This window comes from Bubalus bubalis, chromosome X (assembly GCF_019923935.1).
Source record: "Bubalus bubalis isolate 160015118507 breed Murrah chromosome X, NDDB_SH_1, whole genome shotgun sequence".
NCBI lineage: Eukaryota > Metazoa > Chordata > Mammalia > Artiodactyla > Bovidae > Bubalus > Bubalus bubalis.
Window position 1 is genome coordinate 34,986,580 of NC_059181.1, and position 18,389 is coordinate 35,004,968.

At 37.9% G+C, this 18,389-nt stretch overlaps 1 long non-coding RNA gene across 1 annotated transcript in view; it reads left to right on the top strand.

Moving 5' to 3' along the window:
* The first annotated feature begins 360 nt into the window (after positions 1–360).
* LOC123331816 overlaps positions 361–18,389 on the top strand; it is a 43,487-nt gene continuing 25,458 nt past the window's right edge. Inside the window, exons 1-2 of the long non-coding RNA XR_006548608.1 lie at positions 361–416; positions 1,237–1,355. This is a non-coding gene — a long non-coding RNA (uncharacterized LOC123331816). The remainder of the gene's footprint in view (positions 417–1,236; positions 1,356–18,389) is intronic.

Sequence of the window (18,389 nt, forward strand, 5' to 3'; positions counted from 1 at the left end):
TTCTTGTGTGGACTTCCTGCTTTGTGTGTTCCTTCCCCCAAATATAGCCCACCCCAAACTCTCCACAGACTGGTTTGGAACTTGGAACATTGTGCCTTCTAGAATTGTAGTTCTTAGCTGTTCCTGAGTAAAGACAGGTTCAGGTAATTTGAGCTTGTCTCAGTTGTACCTCTTTATTTAGGTTGACAGTACCTTATATTCCTTTGAACAAGTAAATTTTTAAGCAGTGGTCATGTGATAAAATCAACCCTGAATATTCACTGGAAGGACTGATGCTGAAACTCCAATACTTTGGCCACCTGATGCGAAGAACTGACTCATAAGAAAAGACCCTGATGCTGGGAAAGATTGATGGCAGGAGGAAAAGGGGATGACAGAGGATGAGATGGTTGGATGGCATCACCGACTCAATGGACGTGAGTTTGAGCAAGCTCTGGGACATGGTGAAGGACAGGGAAGCCTGGCGTGCTGCAGCCCACGGGGTCGCAAAGAGTCGGACATGACTGAGCAACTGAACAACAACAACATGTGACGAAAGTAAAAGCAAATACAGTAAATCTCTGGATTTTTGTAGGAAATGCCAGAAAAAAAGGAACATTCTTTTTACGCATTAATCATGATTTTATTTTCAGTATTTTATGATGTTTTGATATTTTCAAAATCTTGCTGGCTGGAGAGTGACCCCCCCCCCCCCACACACACAGTTAGCCGTTTCTTGGAGACAGCAAAACTCTCTAGCCAGGAGCATATCTTTCATACACAAAACAACCCTGAGTCTGTAGTTTCAAACACCTCCTTATCTGACTCCCCTGTACAAGCCTGTATTTCCTCTGACTTATCCTGGGGTCAGCTACAGATAGCTAGAGACCACCCTATAGCCCACGCTGCTGCTGCTAAGTCACTTCAGTTGTGTCCGACTCTGTGTGACCCCATAGACGGCAGCCCACCAAGCTTCCCCATCCCTGGGATTCTCCAGGCAAGAACACTGGAGTGGGATGCCATTACCTTCTCCAATGCATGAAAGTAAAAAGTGAAAGTGAAGTTGCTCAGTCGTGTCCAACTCCAGCGACCCCATGGACTGCAGCCTACCAGGCTCCTCTGTCCATGGGATTCTCCAGGCAAAAGTACTGGAGTGGGGTGCCATTGCCTTCTCCGCTATAGCCCATATCCTGCCATAATTATTCAAACTAATCAATTTTAAACAATTTTCTCTACTTTTTCTTGCTTTTCCTTCAGAAGCACCATGAAAGGCTCTAGCTTAGAGTTTTCTTTTGTTCCTGTCTTTGCCACCCGACTAAAACCTGGAGCTTCCTTTGTGGCCCTGCCTGGCATGCAGTGACTCCTCTCTAGGATCTGTGAGTATGATAAACTTTTTTTCTTTCAAGCACGGTTCTCATTTCCTTCTGTGGCCACACTCACTTTTCCATACCTTATCCAACATTTGCATTCTTAGAATGCTTTACCCATCTGCTGCTGCTGCTAAGTCGCTTCAGTCGTGTCCGACTCTGTGTGACCCCATGGACTGCAGCCTACCAGGCTCCCCCGTCCCTGGGATTCTCCAGGCAAGAACACTGGAGTGAGTTGCCATTTCCTTCTCCAATGCATGAAAGTGGAAAGTGAAAGTGAAGTCGCTCAGTCGTGTCTGACTCTTATCGACCCCATGGACTGCAGCCTACCAGGCTCCTCCATGGGATTTTCCGGGCAACAGTACTGGAGTGGGGTGCCATTGCCTTCTACTTGAAGCTAAAAGGATGGAACAAGTGTAGTGAAATGCCCCATGAAGGAAGAAACTGGAGCTGCTAGGCAACCATGTGTAATCTTGAAATGGAGCTTACACAGAGCAAAAGATGAAAAGAGACTCGATCCAAATGACTTTGTTTTTATTCTAAATCTAACCATGGCTGAAGCTGCTTCTTGAGTTTTCAGTGATATGAGCTAAAAATCCACTTTGTTGTTTAATCCAGTCTGAGTTGCGTTCTATTGCCAATTGCATCACAAGGAAATCCACCTGAGGGAGTGCCAAATGTAATGGATCCTAAATTATTAAATTAGATGAGCTGAGGCCATTAGGAAGTGATATTTTGCTTTGATATTTGGTAATCTTTTTAAAATATTAATGAGACAGTAGGTTAACATGTTACCTGTTTTGTTTGACACTAAGACCATGCCAGCGGGGCTGCAGCATTTGAGGTTTGGAATTAGAAATTCAGGATGCACCTTGGAAAGTGTTGCCTAGATTTTTTTTTTCTTAAATTCATTTATTTTTGGCTGTGCTGGTTCTTTGTTGCTGCACGCAGGCTTTCCCTAGTTGAGGCAAGTAGGGGCTACTCTCTAGCTGTGGTACATGGGCGTCTCTGACAGAGCACAAGCTCCAGGGCACGCATGCTTAGTGGTTATGACACACGGGCTTAGTTGCTCCACGGCATGTGGGATCTTCCTGGACCAGGGATTGAACAGGTGTCCCCTGAATTGACAGGTGGATTCCTAACCACTGGACCACCAGGGAAGTCCCTGGGTTTTTTGTTTTTGCTTTTCTTAAATCAATTTCACATGGAATATACAATAAATAGTCAAGCTTTAAACATATATGCATATACATATCAGTGTAAAACTTTAGTTGTCAGCTGTTTGAGTCCAAGACTATTCTCCTGGATATAGCTCAACAAAAATTATGTGAACAAACTCTAGACAAACAGAAACAAAATCACTATCTGCTTCTCTGTTTCCAGTCTTTATTAATGGTACCAGCACTTTACAACTAATCTGGCTCAGAAATGTAGAGACAGGTTGACTGATTGACACCTCATTATATTGCCTCTAATGACCTATGAGATGAAAGCCCTATCTTTATTCAGTGTCTTTTTCTTACATTGGTAATATCCTCATATCATAGCCATATTAAAATTCCCTGATGTACAATTGCTTTAATTGCTTTCTTGTTCAAACATCCTTTAATATCTCCCCGCAGTCAATAACACCAAAAAATCAAATATGTACACTATAGTATTCCAGTTGAACTTTTGTATAATATGACTGCATTTGAGCTGAATTGCCTCCTACTGTTCTTCCTTACATACACCTGAAGAGAATTATTCACCGTTTGACAGAATCATCCCAGACTTCCCTGCTTATGTGTATACTGTTGCTTCTGTCTCAAATGTGTCCCCTCTCATCAGTCTTTTATTCTTCAACGTCTAATTCATGTTTTATCTCCTCTAGAAACCCTATTCCATTTCTATATCAACTATTAATGTCAGTTTGCACTTCTCCCAATGTTGGTTGTCACATATTGATTTTGTAATTAATGTTATTTTGTATTGTATTCCCCAAACTATTATATGGATACCTATAGGATAAGAACTACAGGAGCTATGTCTTTAAATATGCTTCCCAACTCCAAGTTAATTCTCTAGAATTTTAATGAATTGTTTCCACAATATTTTATAGGCATATTAAAATAATATAGGCTCTTTACAATTTCATAAATAAGTTAGGACTGTAGCATACTCAGTTTAGTGTCTGTGTGTGTGTGTGTGTGTTTATATGAATATGTGTATCATAAACTGATTCTGAATGTCAGTTCCAAAAGTGAAGCTACATACAGTGTTTTGAACAGTCGAAATATTACTACATGTATTATTAGTGAGTGTATAGTAAATGCAGTGTCAAAGAAAGTAAAATGATATACAGCAAAGCTTCAAAATTAGAGTACTCAAAGGAGGCTTCATTGCTGAAGTGGAATCAGTAGGCTTTGGATAGGCAGAGGGGAAACTGGAGAAAATGTCAGGGAAAGGCATGAGCAAAAGTATAGAGATGAAAATAAATGACGAGGGTGATTTTGAAAAGGAGTAGACAACAGAGACCAAGTGTGAAGGAGGAGGTATGGTAAATAATCTTGATGAATAGCATGAGGTCAGGTTTTAGAGGTCTTTGAAAAATGGTAGATTTGGACTTGATGTGATAATAATTGGTTATGTTTGTAAAATAACTTGTAGTTTACAAGGCACAATAGATTTTTTCATTTAAACTTTAATTTGTGACAGGCATGGCTGTATTATAGATGAGGAACTAGAACCAGAGCAGTTGAGAATCTGCTGAAAATCATGCAGCTAATAAAATGCAGGACACCTGACTTACTACTCAGTGTTCTTTTTGTGCCTGCACCATTTGTTTCCTCTGCATTTTAGGCAAAAGATAGAAAAAAATGGTATTTTAGGAAATCTATTATGTCTGCTGCTGCTGCTGCTAAGTCGCGTCAGTCGTGTCCGACTCTGTGCGACCCCATAGATGGCAGCCCACCAGGCTCCCCCGTCCCTGGGATTCTCCAGGCAAGAACACTGGAGTGGGTTGCCATTTCCTTCTCCAATCCATGACGGTGAAAAGTGAAAGTGAAGTCGCTCAGTCATGTCTGACTCCTAGCGACCCCATGGATATTGTTGTTATTGTTCAGTCACTGTGTCACGTCCAGCTATTTGCAATCCCATGGACTGCAGCATGCCAGGCTTCCCTGTCCTTCACTATCTCCTGGAATTTGCTCAAACTTGTGTCCATTGAGTCAGTGATGCCATGCAACCATCTCACCCTCTGTCGCCCCCTTCTCCTCTTGCCCTCAATCTTTCCCAGCCTCAGGGTTTTTCCCATGCCTGTATTAGAGGTGACAGTGTTGGAAATATCCACTGTACAATAGAGAGTCTGAAGATACTTTCTTTGTCTAAAACAAAATAGAGATTAATGAAGCAGTAGAAAGACAGCAGAAGACAGTAGAAAAGAAAGAAATTGCATGAATGAGATTTTCATGTTGAGTATCCTTTGAAAACAAACAGTTTCTTGCGATGGCTATCTTAATGATGATAGCAAAAAATGTGATATTCCTCTGCATATCACAGTCAGCATGTGTAGCTACATTTTCTTTCTAGAACAGTGATTAATATCAAAAGAATAAACAGTTCACTGTTAAGAAATCAGATATCAACACTTAGGAGAGGGAGGCATTACAGATAATCGTTGTCAGATATCAGTGTGAATTCAGTATAGCATTGGTAGAAGAAAATAAAGGAAAATGTTCCTGAAAGGCTTATGAGACTTTTGCTAGGGTAGAATGTGTTTCTCTGTTTTGGAAAAGACAAATGAAATCTTCCACGAAACACTGAATCAAATGAGCAGATGAAATATGAAGAGAGGACAAAAGAGGGAGAGGGTACTCTGGGGAACACAGATGAGTCAAGTTTTGCCCAGCAATAATATTGCTAACAGTGATAATAAACAGAATGTGTCAGGGGACTGAAATGCCAGCCCAATATTGTCAGTCCCCACCAGAGTATTATAAAATGGATTAACTAAATTAAACAAGCTTTGGGCTTAACAGCTGGCTCAGTGGTAAAGAATCTGCCTGCCAATGCAGGAGACAGGAAACTGGTTCGATCCCTGGTCTGGAAGATCCCTTGGAGAAGGAAATGGCAACCTACTCCAGTATTCTTGCCTGGAGAATCCCATGGACACAGGAGCCTGGCGGGTTACAGTCCATGTGGTTGCAGAAGAGTCAGGCACGACTAAGCAAGTGAGCAGCAGCAGCAGTTTGGTTTTTTTAATTTTTTTACTTGTTAGTATTTTAAAAAATTGTAATTAAAATATATGTTTAAAGAATAAAATCAATGAGTATTAAAGTGATTATATGGAATAAGGAAATCAGAGCTGCTATCACAAGCCAATTTTTTAAGGAAGAAGGAACATAACAATAAGGGTACACTGTGTGTTGTTTTCAGGACAATAATTTTATTTTCTAATTTCTTATTTAAAGGGTGGGAACTGCATAAAATACCAGTAGCTGAAATTTTCTGAGGCCATTTTCAAAAGTTATAGCAATAATAAAGTCATTTCTGGTAAATTTTGATTGATAGATATAAGAAGAATTATTTGGAAAAAGTGCCAGGTAATTTTGAGATCCTGTTCTTTAAAGCAGAAACCTTGACCTGAAATTCTATGAATTAACTACTTTTCAGCTGCTATGCACCAAGTTACTATGCATTTAAAGCATATTGCAAAATCAGTTTCACTGAAAATCAATCCAATTTATCAATAGTTTTTCTTTATTGATTATTTTGACTGATAATGACTAAAACAGTGTTAGTATGTGCTAGTATAAAGAAAGATAATATGCATTATTTGATACAAAAACATCAAAAAACATCAATAACTATAATCTCTGAATGAGTTCATGTACTTTCCCCTCCCTCTGGTTCCTGCTGCTGCTGCTGCTGCTGCTGCTGCTAAGTCATTTCAGTTCCTGAAGTGCATGCTATGATAATCAGTTACATGGTTACATCTTTTTTATCCTTGATGCCAGTCACTGACAATTTAAAAAGGCAGATCCTAAAAAAATGACGAATCACTGATCTGGGACCTGGGGTTTTCATTGTCTCAAGATAAATAATATACAATAGGGCTACTAAAAATTTGTTATTTTGAGGAGTAATCTCTGATCCATCTTTCAGAAATCACTATTAGCATGTAAAGATAAATGGAGGATACAGCTTCTAACCTAATGTAAAATTTTCTGATGGGAAAAGATGAATACATTCAGAGTTACTGATATAAAACCAGTAGTAACTTATGTCTCAGTAGTATAGATGTGAAGTACATTGCTGCGTGCACTCAGATACCAAGTCAACGAATGATTTAGTGTTCCAGCTGCTGAAAATGCTGTGGAAGGAATGTCTTTGGCTATCAGTCCCTTAAGGAATTGCCTCAACTGCAGAGAACAAACGACCTCCTCTAAGGTTGCACCCATTTCCAGATTGATCTACATCGAATATGAAGTCAATATAAGGGTGTAAATTCCTGGCCATATCAGCCCTTCTCCAAAAACTCTATAGGCATATTCTAGCAGCAGAGATCCTCATGAGGTTGGTCAAAGTTGTCTTGGGGACCAAGTTGCAGTCTGAGTTCTTCCTCTATCCAATCCTGCTTCCATCCCTTTCCTTACACGTGCCAAGTCTAAGGGTACTCCTTACTAACCTCCTGCACAGTTAACACCATCTCAGTATCTGTTTTCCACAGAACTCAACTCACAGCAATTGTCATTAAAAAATAAGCCATATCTTCCTCAAGAGATAGCTAATTACCTTAATACATCAAGCACAAGTTGAAATGCATTTTTCTTCTATATGTGAGAAAAAATTTATGTGATTAAAAGTTTAAACCCAGGGTTATTCTGAGAGTATGATTCACTGAAAGCTTTGAGAAGAAAGAATAATCTGGAACTCTAGTTGATTCATAATTTGAGCAAGTATTTGGATATGCTGAGCTATCATTTGTTGGAATGTATTTATTTTGTTATGTGTTGAGAACTGCTACCCTGATAGAGTTATAATAGTAATTGGCTTTATCCAGAAATCATAGCCTTAAAATCTCTTGTGTATTAGTTCTCTATTGCTGTGCAACAAATTACCATAATTTTACCAGCTTAACACAAAATACATATTTTTTTTTCAAAATACATATTGTCTCACAGTTTATGTAGGTTAGGGGTGCAATATATTTCAACTGGGTCCTCTGCTCAGAATTTCACAAGACTGAAATTAAGATACTATCTGGGATACAATGTTATCTGGAAATGTGACTCGGGAGGAATCTATCTCCAAACTTATTCAGGCTATTGGCAAATTCAGTTCTATGTGGTTGGAGGCCAGAGTCCCTATTTTCTTTCTGATTCTCAGCTGGGGACCATGCTCAGCTAATAGAGATCACCCTCAGGTCTTTTCCGTATGGGCATCTCCGCAGTCTGCTCCCAACATGGTATTTTCTTATTTAAAACCAGCAGAAGAATCTCATTTTGGATCTCTCTTTCTCTGAATTCCTCTCTTGAAGGAAGACCTGGATCCTCTTTTAAATGGCTCTCTGATTAAGTCATGCTCAACCAGGATAACCTCACTTTTGATTAATTTAAAAACAGTTTATTAGGAGCCTTGATTACATCTGCAAAATTGCTTCACTTTTGTTATACCAACTAATCAAGAAGAGAAATATCATCATATTTATAAGTCCTGCACACACACTTGGGCTTCCCTGGTGGCTCAGACAGTAAAGAAGCTGCTTGAAATGCAGGAGACCTGGGTTCGATCCCTGGGTCAGGAGGAGGAAATGGCAACCCACTCTAGTATTCTTGCCTGGAGAAGTGCATGGACAGGGGACCCTGGTGGGCTGAAGTCCATGGGGTCACAAAGAGTTGGACACACTGACTGACTAACACACTCACACACACTCAAGTACAAGGGATTATAGAGAGCTTGTGTTCCTAGTGGATGAGGGGGAATTTCAATTTCAGAGTCCATATTAGAATTCTGCCTACCACAAATTGGTTTTATGTTTGTAAACAGTATATCTTCTTGTTTCAACTCATGCTTTAAAGTGTTGCAAGATACTTGACATAAATTTTATCTGGTGTGTGTGTGTGTGTGTGTGTGTGTGAATTATCCAAAATTAGAAGAAAAAAAGCTGTGTGTATGTTTTAGGGGTGGAGTGATTAATGTCCTTTGAATATCGTAGGAGTCACAGGTCCACCTAAAGTTTATTTACAGAGTGAACTTTGACTCACTGTTTGCTATTGATTAAGGTTCCCAGACATGATTATGTTACATATTAAATTATAGATTTTCTTTTGATAAGTGTTCAAATAATTGGTAGGAAAGATAACCCCAAAATTAGAGTTTATAACCCTTTAAGTTAGTGACTAATGGTGTATGTTATATAACAATTTTATGTATCCCTTTATTATTCCTGCTGCTGCTGCTGCTAAGTCACTTCAGTCATGTCCGACTCTGTGCGACCCCATAGACAGCAACCCACCAGGCTCCCCCGTCCCTGCGATTCTCCAGGCAAGAACACTGGAGTGGGTTGCCATTTCCTTCTCCAGTGCATGAAACTGAAAAGTGAAAGTGAAGTCGCTCAGTTGTGTCCGACTCCTAGTGACCCCATGGACTGTAGCCTACCAGGCTTCTCCATCCATGGGATTTTCAAGGCAAGAGTACTGGAGTTGGGTGCCATTGCCTTCTCTGACATAGCTCCTCAATTTCTCTCTTAAATGAGTCTCATTTTTGTAGTGGTTTCCTCATTACTAAATTACTTAAATCTTTGACCTCATATGTTTACCTGAAGATCATCAAGATTACAAGAATTATTTATATAACCCAGCTATTCACCCGAGACTTGGATATTTTTTGCACTCTCTCTGCTAAAGTCAGCCTAAGTTTGAACATCATCAATAGTGGGCATTTCTCTATTTCCCCATGCTTCCTTTCGATTTTAAGTTGACAAAGAGTCCTTCCTAGAATGAGGGATGATTTTAAAATAAGATGGATTGATGAATAAATGAATGTGGTAAACAACCATGGTGAATGTTAATTACAGAATAAGTGATAGGTATATGTATAGTCTCTGTATAATTATTTCAGTTTTTCCACTTGCTTGAAACAGAAATGTAGAAAAAATTTTAATATGGATCCAAATTCAGATTTCTTATAGTATGTAAGTTTCTTTACAAAAATAACAACTATTCCTTACTAAAATTGCAGTAGTGAAATAGTGTTAGGACACAGTAAAAATATACAGTTTAAAAAGCAATATTTTCAAAGAATCATATATCAATTTTACCTAATATTAGCCATAGGATTTGTATACTACTTCTTGATATAAATTTTCATTTTTCACACAGTGTAAAGATTTTTGCTTCAAGAGGAGGGGGGAGGGCAACAAAAATTAGTTAAATTCAGTGACATAAATGTGGTTACCAATCCAGCTTGTAGAGTTTGTTTTATTCAGTCATATAAGTGCTCATTTTATCTGAGATTTAAAGGCAAGTCATATGGTACTGTGATTTTTATTCAAAGTTCTGTTAAGAGTAAGTTTATGGGAAAATATAACATGACTCAGTACACACTCAATGAGAAGTTAAGACAGCCCAACCCATGGGTGGTTAACTGTAGCATTCATACTTTTTCCTGAAGTATTTATAGCCTTTTTTAAAATCCCTCAGAGGAGAAAGCTAAATGAAAATAGAAAATTGCTTCCTGCCACTCACTCTGTTGTAATTGTATGAGTAATTTGAAAGTTATTACTGTTGTTCAGCTCTAATCCCATTAGAGGCAAACATATTACTTAACATTTTCAGCCAAATGTTATTTTTAATGACAACAACCATTAGAATCTATGTAGATTTTTATAGCATTTGCCTTTAAGTAAGTGTATAAATCCTAAAGAAGCTATCATATTCAGTGTATTATGTTAACTATTTTTGATCAACCTGTGAGATATGAAGACAGTTTACTGATGGTTCTTATTTTCATATTTTGCCATCTCAAGGAATCAGTGAGGCAGAAAGCCATGGAGTAGCAAAATGTGTTAGCCAAGCATGAAGAAAATCTCTTCCTTTTCCTGTATCATCACTTTTAGACTTTGATGTGGTGGTGACGTTATTACTGATGGTGTCCTTGGACACAGGCAGGAGATAGTAGTCTCAACGCTATATTAATATAAAAATAACTAAAATTTTTAAAGCTTTGCAAATGTTAATAATAGCTATGATTCTCAAAAATTTATGTGTATCTTAGCACTACTAATATCAAGCTAAAAGCATCTTCATTTTGCATTAGGTAGTCAACACTTTGTATGTGAATTAATAGCTCATGAATTTTAACCTTCATTTTTTTTTTGGAATGGCAAGATAGCAAATAAAGGAGAAAGAATAGAGTAAATCCACTGCGATAATGTTCAGCTACAACAGTTTAAGGAAATAAAAATTAGGAAACTGAGGATGAAATGAGGCCACTGGTTAGCTGTTGAGTTGATGGAGACCAGAATTGCATTTGATCAAAACCTAGTATAGCTTAATAATGCATGTTTTAAAAAATCACACTTTTACTGTTAGTTATTCTTCTCTGAATGGTTACTTAGGCACTTGATTATGAATAATAAATATGAGGGCAAGTGTAGTTCAAGTACACTTGGAAAAGTATGCTTAATAACACTGTCAGACCAATAACTAATAACCAAAAATTCTGAAAAAGATTGTGCAGATCCTGCTGTAGGCCCAGAACTATGCAGTCGTAAGGCATGCAAAAAATCTTTAAAGACTCTGCCTTCCTGAATCTTGACACCTGGTTGAAAGAAATTGGAAGTGATAATTCTTAAGACTCAGCCATTAAAAAAAATACATTTGAATCAGTTCTAATGAGGTGGATGAAACTGGAGCCTATTATACACAGTGAAGTAAGCCAGAAAGAAAAACACCAATACAGTATACTAACGCATATATATGGAATTTAGAAAGATGGTAATGACAACCCTGTATGCGAGACAGCAAAAGAGACACAGATGTATAGAACAGTCTTTTGGACTCTGTGGGAGAGGGAGGCGGGGGATGATTTGGGAGAATGACATTAAAACATGTATAATATCATAAAGAAACGAATTGCCAATCCAGGTTCGATGCAGGATACAGGGTGCTCGGGGCTGGTGCACTGGGATGACCCAGAGGGATGGTATGGGGAGGGAGGTGGGAGGGGGGTTCAGGATGGGGAACATGTGTACACCCGTGGTGGATGCATGTTGATGTATGGCAAAACCAATACAATATTGTAAAGTAAAAAATAATAATAATAATAATTTAAAAATTAAAAAAAAAAGAAAAAAAAGACACTTTGTTGATACAGCTGCAGTAGAATTTGTTTGATTTTTTCAAAATAACCCCTTAATTAAGTGAACTCTTAAACGCACTGTTGTTTAGTCGCTAAGTCATGTCTGACTCTTTCCGACCCTATGGACTGTAGCCCTCCAGGCTCCTCTGTCCATGGGATTTCCCAGGCAAGAATACTGGAGTGGGTTGCCATTTTCTTCTCCAGGGGATCTTCTGGACCCAGGGATTGAACCCGCATCTCCTGCATTGGCTGGCAGATTCTTTACTGCTGAACCACCAGCATGATATGAATAATAAAGTTTCTGTTTTTCAATTACTTTGAAATTTTTTGTTTTCTGTTATTTAAATAAAGCTATAATATTTTCTTTAAGGTTGATTCTATGATTTAATAATTCACTAGAACAAATAGATGTCAGAATAAGGAGGCAAGGAGAGCTCTGAAGCAACCTTTGAAAATATACATTCATGTTACTTGCATGGTATTTGTGAAGCAATAACACTAGTTGGATCTACCAGATATTCTAACACTTGATCTTAGGTTGATAAATATCCTGTATATTTTAATAAACTGTGAATTCACAGTCTTATAGGCCTCAGTTAAAACCCTTGCTCTGCCACTTGCAAGCTATCTGATTATGAAAAAACTGCTCTATGTCTTTGGGCTAGCTCTTTCCCTCAGGGCAAATCACATCTATTTTTCAGGGTGAATAAATAAGGAAATATATCTGTCGTAGAGCAATTCAAGTACTCATTATATGATAGTTCTTTTCCTTACACCTGCTTCATCAGAAGTAGGTTTAAAAGACATTTAATTTTTTCCAACAGTATAGCAGTGTAGATACTCTGGAAAAAGAAAAAAAAGGAAAATTGTTATCTAAGCATCTAGCAACACTTGGTTTAAAAAAAGTATAACAAATGCAGAGATGAACATTTTAAATAAAAGAGATTTAAAGAATCTCATAGGATATGTCAGAAATAAACACACAAATGAAAGTTAGAAAAAAACAGTTGTAAACTGGGACAAATGCTAAGGCTATCTTGGGGGCTATTTGCTGATCTTAGTAACCAGATTTTAACAGCCGTTTCAGTACGGAAGCAAGTCTCCACACAATGAGGAATCAAAGCTAAAGCTCTAATATAAAGCTGCCAAGGGCCTTGAAGGGCTATACCCTCAGTGAATGGGTAGACTAGGTACAATCTATATGCCAGGAAACTGTGATTAGGAAATTGAGAATTTATAACTGGCATGCAAATCCTTACACTGTCCTGTTGTTTGGATGTACAATATAACTAGTTTTGTCCTCAAACTAAAGTAGTACCATAGATTTGACTCAGGTTAGTGATGTTAAAAGCAAATTCTTTCTAACAGGACACACTATCAAACAAGGTCATGCAGTTTTCCCACAGCTAGAGTCCCATTAAACATCAGATCACAAACAAAAATTATAAACTCATAATAAAATAAGCCATATGCGTGGAAGTTATAAATGTTTCAAGAGCTACAAGTAATTGAATATAGACAGAATTTAATATATGGCATAGAAGTCACCCAGTCATAAAAGCTGGGGATGTGGAATTATGTTTGTTTTTGTCATAAACAAGGCATGAGCAAAGCTCAGAGGAGATAAACAGGATGTTCAGTTTTGCCAAAAATAAAGGTATGATGTGTGTCAGTTATCATCAACATCACCCTGCTAGTGTTCTGTAAGATAATGAGTATTGGGATGCATTGTGAAATCTTGGCTGTGTCAAACACTAATTCTGTGGCCTTAGGAGAGCTACTCTTACTATCTGTGTCATCATTTCCTCACTTGTATAATGAGGATACTAGCAATAGCTGAGATTAATGTTTTTATGAGAAAAGAATGAGATTATGAAAGTATACAATTAACTATTCAAATATCCAACAGGGATATTTAAGTGTATTCATATTGTTCAAGTATGCATTCAAACCATTTTACTCTGTGGTAAATAATGTAAGCTAAAACAAGATTGATATGACCTTGTATGTGAATTTTAGGAGACTGAAACCAATATGAAATGTTAAGGGATGGGGGATTTTCATTCTTCATTTCTCATATAGACTTTTTAGAGTTGACAACAAAATTCAATGGAAGATATAGAAACTTGCCATATATTCCCTGCCCCCTACACATGCACAACGCCCCCCACCCACCGCAATAACATTCTGTATCAAGGCGGTACCTTTGTTACAATCAATGAATTAACATTGATACATCATTATCTCCCAAAGTCCACAGTTTACGTTAGCATTCACTCTTGGTATCCTACATTCTATGGGTTTGGGCAAATGTTGAATGATATATATCCACCATTGAAGTATCAAACAGGATAGTTTCATTGCCCTAAAAAATCTCTGTACTCTACCTAGTCATTCCCCCATCTGTTTCTAACCCCTGGTAAACACTGAGCTTTTTACTGTCTTCTTATTTTTGCTTATTTTCAGTATGCCATAGAAGTAGAACCAATTATTTCAGATCGGCCTGTTTTACTTAGTAATAAGCATTTAAGTTTCCTTTATGTCTTTTCTGGGCTTGATAGCTGATTTCTTTTAAGTATTTAATAATCCATTCTCTTGGTGTGCCACAGTTTATTTATCCATTCACCTCTTGAAGGACAACTTGGTTGCTTCCAAGCTCTGGCAATTATGAATAAAGCACTTTAAACATACGTGTGCAGGTTTTGTGTGGACATAAGTTTTCACCTCCTTTGAGTAAATATCAAGGAGCACAATTGGTGGATCGTATGGTAAGAGTAGGGGCTTCCCAGATGACAATAGTGGCAAAGAACCCACATGCCAGTGCAGGAGACGTAAGAGATGTGGGTTCAGTCCCTGGGTCAGGAAGATCCCCTGGAGGAGGGCATAGAAACCCACTCCAGTATTCTTGCCTGGAGAATCCCACTGACAGAGGGGCCTGGCGAGCTTCAGTCCATAGGTTCGCATAGCGCTGGACCCAACTGAAGTGACTTAGCATGCATGCACACATGATAAGAATATGTTTAGTATTGTGAGAAACTGCCAACTGTATTCCAAAGTGGCTGTGTCAGTTTGCATTCCCACCAGCAGTGAATGAGAGTTCCTGATGCCCCACGTCTTGGCCAGCATTTGGTGTTGGCATTCTGAATTTTGTCCATTCTACCTGATGCATAGTGATACCTCATTGTTGCTTTATTTTCCCCCAGATTTACTGAGATATAATAGAAATATAACATGTGTAGGTTATAGTTTATAAGTGTATGTGATAATTTGATATATATATATATATATAGTAAAATGATTACCACACATAATTACCTTTTTTTTGTTGTTTGATGGAGTGAGAACATTTAAGATCAATCTTTTAATAGGTTTCAAGTATTGATGTATAAATCAATATTGTTTACTATGGTCACCATCCTGTACATTAGATCCCTACAATGTAGTCATCTTATAACTGAAACTTTGTACCCTTTGATCAACATGTCCCCATTAACCCTAGCCTCTGACAAGCACTATACTACTATTTCAATGTTTGAATTTTATAGATTCCTCATTAAAACCGAGAGCATACCCTACTTGTCTGTCTCTGTCTAATGTATTTTGCTTAGTGTGACTCAAGGACTGCCCGTGTTGTCACAAATGGTAAAATCTTGTTTTTTTGCTGAATAAAATTTCATTATATTATTATGTTATTATTACATATATGCTATATTTTCTTTCTTCATTCATATATCAATTAACACTTAAGTTATTTCCATATCTTCACTATTGTGAATAATGATGCAATGTAAATGAGAATGCAGGTATCTGTTCAAGATAGTGATTTTAATTCCTTTAAAATCCTGTATGAACAAACTCATTACTTCTTTACTGATTACTGTCCAATCCCAAACTTTGCTTAAATTCTTTACCATTCCCTTCTCAGGGTATCTTCCTGACCCAGGGATTAAACCCAGTCTCCTACCTTGCAGGCAGATTTTTTACCATCTGAACCACCAAGGAAGCCCCACTAATGAAGCGCCCAAACCTGAATTTCTTGGTTCTGTCAAAGCTGCCTGGCTTTGGTCCCTTCTTAGGTTCCATTTCTGTAAGACCTCCATGCCCACAAATAAAATTTTTTTTTCTCCTGTTAATCTATTTTGTGTCAGTTTAATTATTAGACCTGCTAAGAGAACTCAAGTAGAGTCAGAGGGGAAATTTCCCCCTCCTTGACATTTGCATGACCCATAATATTTTATTAGAAACTCAACATTTCAGATACTATATTATAGCAACTCTGGGTAATGGTCCCTTGTCCCCAGCCCGAGGACATTTTATTATTATTTACTTGTTTAGTGACTGGCTCTATTCCTAAAGTCTGCAAGTCTGTCCCATAAGCTTTGATATGAAGTTTTTGATTTTGTTACTCAGGGGTTGCTGCCTTGGGTATTCCCACAGTCACCAGTAGCAGGAAAGTGGTTTTGGTAGGGCTGTCTTTGACTGTCTCTTTCCTTGACCACATCCAGCTGTCAAACACCACTAATTGCTGCCTGATTGCTTTATTATTTTTCAATAATTCCCTATAAGGCCAAATTGCTTCACAAACTAGTCTAATCAAATTGTTCCCCCATTGTAAGGATAGTATTGGAGGTCAGTGTTGGAGATATTTTCTGACCAAAGGAAGGCTCTCCCCAAATGTCTCTTTTCAAATTTCTCTCCAGAAGACCAGTCAGTCTCCAGTTTAGCCTATATTTCCAGTGACTATCAATTCTGCCTTTCATTACAACATCCACATCTTTTTTTTGAGAGTGCCCATTGGCATGAATTTCTTCTAACTCTGTTTCAATTAAAGTCAGTTACTTCCTTGCAGAAAGAATTTGGAGCTTTCTATTCTATGACTAAGATCATGGCATCTGGTCCCATTACTTCATGGCAAATAGAAGGGGAAAAAGTGGAAGCAGTGACAGATTTTCTTTTCTTGGACTCCAAAATCACTATAGACGGTGACTGCAGCCATGGAATTAAAAGACACTTAACTCCTTGGAAGGAAAGCTATGACAAACCTAGACAGCGTATTTAAAAGCAGAGACCTTACTTTGCCAACAAAAGTCCATATAGTCAATGCTGTGGTTTTTCCAGTAGTCATGTATTGATGTGAAAGTTGGACCATAAAGAAGGCTGAGCACCGAAGAATTGATGCTTTTGAATTGTGGTGCTGGAGAAGTCTCTTGAGAGTCCTTTGGATAGCAAGGAGATTAAACCAGTCAATCCTAAAAGCAATCAACCTTGAATATTCACTGGAAGGACTGATGCTGAAATTCCAATACTTTGGCCATCTTATGTGAAGAGCCAATTCATTGTGAAAGACTCTGCTGGGAAGATTGAAGGCAATAGGAGAAAGGGGTGGCAGAGGATAAGATGGTTAAATAGTATCACTAACTCAGTGGACATGAGTTTGAGCACACTCTGGGAGATAGTAGAGAGCAGAGAAACCTGGCGTGCAGCAGTCAATGGGGTCACAAAGAGTCAGACATGACTTAGTGACTGAACAACAACAGCAACAATTCTGACTTGCTTATCTACCCCAGGGGGGGAAATGTCTCCAAGCCCAGGTTGGGAATATCCCCGGACGAGGACATGGCAACCCACTCCAGTATTCTTGCCTGACAAATCCCTTGGATAGAAGAGGCTGGCAGGCTACATTCCATGGTGTTGCAAAGACAAACATGACTTAGTGACTAAACAACAATAAGAATTTAATAATATATTTTATGTCATAATCCATTAAACACAAACACACAAAACCAGATTTTAGAGAACAATACTTTTCATTACTGAGTGTGAATCTCAGTATTTTTCTATTCTAGTTTGCTTAATTAAAAAATGTACTAGTTGGAAACATCTAGATTGATTTTTACCCACTAACAGATCATGACTAACAGATTGAAAAACACTGTTCAAGTTGATTTGCAGTCTTTGTTAATTTGTCCACTCATTTATTCTTTTAATTCAATCTATACTAATTTACAACACTAGCTCAATTTTCATTTTCAAAAATACCAATATGAATGAAATATAATTATGTATTCAGAGAAGCTTAAAATCTACTCAAGGAGTATGTTAAGTGTGAAAATGCTATTGAGAGGAGACACACTGTTGGAAGTTTTTAACCAGGGGACTAATGTGATCATAGCTATGTTTCAATAAGTTAAATCTAGATGTTAGATGGAGATGGGTAATGGGGAGAAACTGCAATCTGGTATATTAGTTTGGAGGCTTTTGTGTTAAGTCAGTAAACATGCTGTGAGGACTTCCCTGGCAGTCCAGTGATTAAGACTCCAGGCTTCCGCTTCATGGGGCATGGGTTCAGTTCCTGGTTGGGGAACTAGTATCCCACATGACACATGATGGGACTGAAAGGAAAAAAGTAAATATGGTGTAAACCTGGATTTAGATATTACGGTTGACTCAGATAAGAGAAGCTGAGGAATGGGAATCTAAATGTAGCACATAGAGCCAATAAAATGCAGTCATAGGTAGATTTTAGGATAAAGATATTTTCTTGTACAGTGGAGGGTACACAAGATGCTATTAACTTGAGGTGGGAATAGTAGGAAGGAGGAATATGTTTAGGGGGAGTGGAGGCAAAACTTTCTTTTTTTAAGTGGTGATAATTTCTTTGTAATTGAGAACATGTGAACTGTAAGGAAAGCATTTACT